This window comes from Protopterus annectens, chromosome 14.part0 (genome assembly GCF_019279795.1).
Source record: "Protopterus annectens isolate FY-2018-M chromosome 14.part0, PAN1.0, whole genome shotgun sequence".
In the NCBI taxonomy this organism is placed as follows: Eukaryota; Metazoa; Chordata; order Ceratodontiformes; family Protopteridae; genus Protopterus; species Protopterus annectens.
The window spans coordinates 994,492,212-994,494,711 of NC_056748.1; the positions used below are offsets into that span (position 1 = coordinate 994,492,212).

Sequence of the window (2,500 nt, forward strand, 5' to 3'; positions counted from 1 at the left end):
CCATTCAGCAGGCACAAAGCCTGAGGTGAGGCTATGATTGAACATGGTACTTAGGTGGGGTGCCAGTTCGTTCTGTAGTTTGTGTAGAACGCAGCCTGGGATGTTGTCTGGTCCCATGGATGCTGTGTTCTTGGCTTTGGAGAGTGTGGTTTTTACCTGTGCAGCCGTGATTACAGGAACTTTGCATTCTTCCGGTATAGAGATGGGCTCTTTAGGGGGTGAGAGGGGGGTAAAGTTAGCACTGAACCTATCTGCCAGGATGTTGGCAATATCAGTTGGGTCTGTATATTTAGTGCCATTGTGCTGTAACTCAGAGCAGATCTGAGTGTCGCCATTCAGATTCTTGACATAGCTATATAATGCTTTGTGGTTGTCTTTAGAATCAGTGGTGATTTTGTTTTTGTAACTATCTTTGGAGGATTTTATCAGGGATCGCAGCTTCTTATTGAGGCTGACCAGGGAGCTCCTCCACTCGTGGGATTTTACTCTCTTTTGCAAGAGTTTCTTCCTTCTGTTGTATAGTTTGTTTATGGTAGGGGACCACCAGATTGGCTTCTTTTTTTTGGAGGATAGCATCTTGGTTCTGTTTGGGATAGCACGATCCATGCACTCATGTAAGTGCTTATAAAGTGCAATTGTGTAGGATTCAGTAGTCGTAACTGTATTATCCATCTGCATGGGTGTCATGAAGTTCACCACTTCTGTCTTAAGAAGCATGAAGTTGGCTTTGGAGAAATTTTTATTATGGTTTCCTTATTGGGGGAGGGGTGGAGGCAGGATGTGGATATCTAGGGTAATTAGCTTATGGTCGGATTGGACCAATGAGGCATTGACTTCAAGTGTGGAACACTAGTCACTCATATTGGTAATGACTAGATCTAGGATATTGTTGCCCCTGGTGGGGGTGTGGATAAGTTGATCAAGGACAATGGAGTTTATGAATTCCAGAAAGCGTTGAGCGAAGGAGTTGGTACATGAGTAGTTTTCCCAGTTAATGGTGGGGTAGTTGAAATCGCCCATTATTAGGGTGTTTGGTTGAACCCTAATATTTTCCAGTACATCAAGAAAAGAGGAGTGGGAATCCTGGAGCATGGTGGGTGATCTGTAGCAAGTTACCATTTGGATTGCAGTTTTGCCCAGAGTTAGTTGCACTTGGATAACCTCGGCTGCATTATGCTGAGCAACTAGCCTGGAGGTGTGGATATCCTTAATAAATATGGATACACCTCCGTCTTTGGTGTTCCAGTCCAGGTTACATTGCCGAAAAGTGTGGTATGAGTTATAGCCTGGTAGTGCAGGGGTGCTCTCTGTAGCCTTGAACCAGGTCTCAGTCACTGCACAGATATCGATGTTCTCCATTTTAAGGAGTGCCTCGAGTGAGTACATTTTGAGATTTAGACTTCTGGCATTGAGTAGCATCACCCTCAGTTTTTGCTTTCCTGTTCCTGTTACGGTGGAGAATTTGTCAATTGAACCTTGCCTAAAAAAGGCACTATAGGGGCGGCAAGAACCTTAGCCAGTATCCAGAAACCCAGGAGTTACAGGTGCAGGCCATCTCTGGCAAAGTATCATGGTCTGTCGACCATGTCATCCCAGGCACACAGATACTGGATCCCTTTAGAATGGCACCAGAAGCTTAGCCAATTGTTGAAGTCAATCATTTTGTCCTTGTACTGCGGCATCATTCTGGGTGATGGCAGAATGCTACTCAGGGCTAGGGTCATACCTGCCCGGGGTACAAGATCGGAGAGCTCTTCCACATCTCTTTTCATGTAGTCCAGGGAGGTACATCTCAGGTCATTCACACCAACATGGACAATGACAGAGTCATATTTGTACTTGTTGTGGAGTGACCTGAGTGCGTGGGTTATGTGGTGGATCCTGGCACCTGACAGGCAGCTGACAGTAACCTTCTCCTTGTTTAGCCTGGTGAGTGGGACATCAGTGTGCCTGAATATAGAGTTGCCTATAACTAGTGTGTTGGGTACATTGCCTTATTGGCTGTGGTTGAGTGGCACACTGAGTCTGCGGGCTATGTGTCATTTGGGTTGTGTTGGGGGGTGGAGGTTGCTTGCATTTCTGCTTTGGAGGTCTCTGTTGCTTGAGCAGATTATTATTGAGAGCCAACGTGAATGTTTTTGTATTTCTATGTGTGGATTTTGGTGGTGTAGATTTAGTGAGACTATGTGATGAGTGTGGTGTAGTGCAAGTGTTTACCTTCTCCTCTTGACTGTCAAGTTCAGTCTTGATTGGAGAGAGCTTTACCTCCAGTTTGGCTAGATAAGTGCATCTCTCACAGGTTGTAGTGTTGGGTGGTAGGAGGAGAGGGTTGTCTGTGTACATGAGGCAATTTCTACATTGCCCCAAGATGCCCAGATTCATCAGATAGACAGGAGAGAACACTGGGAGCTGTCCCTTGGACATGCCTGAATAAAAAAACTATTTTCCTCTAGATAAGTGAGGAAAGTGAGTACAAGAGCTGTTTTTCTCTAAGCAAGTG

General features: G+C 45.4%; 1 protein-coding gene across 2 annotated transcripts in view; it reads right to left on the reverse strand.

Annotated features, from left to right (window-relative positions):
• FUOM (fucose mutarotase) overlaps positions 1–2,500 on the reverse strand; it is a 400,356-nt gene that overhangs the window by 12,559 nt on the left and 385,297 nt on the right. The gene's annotated exons all lie outside the window — the stretch shown is intronic.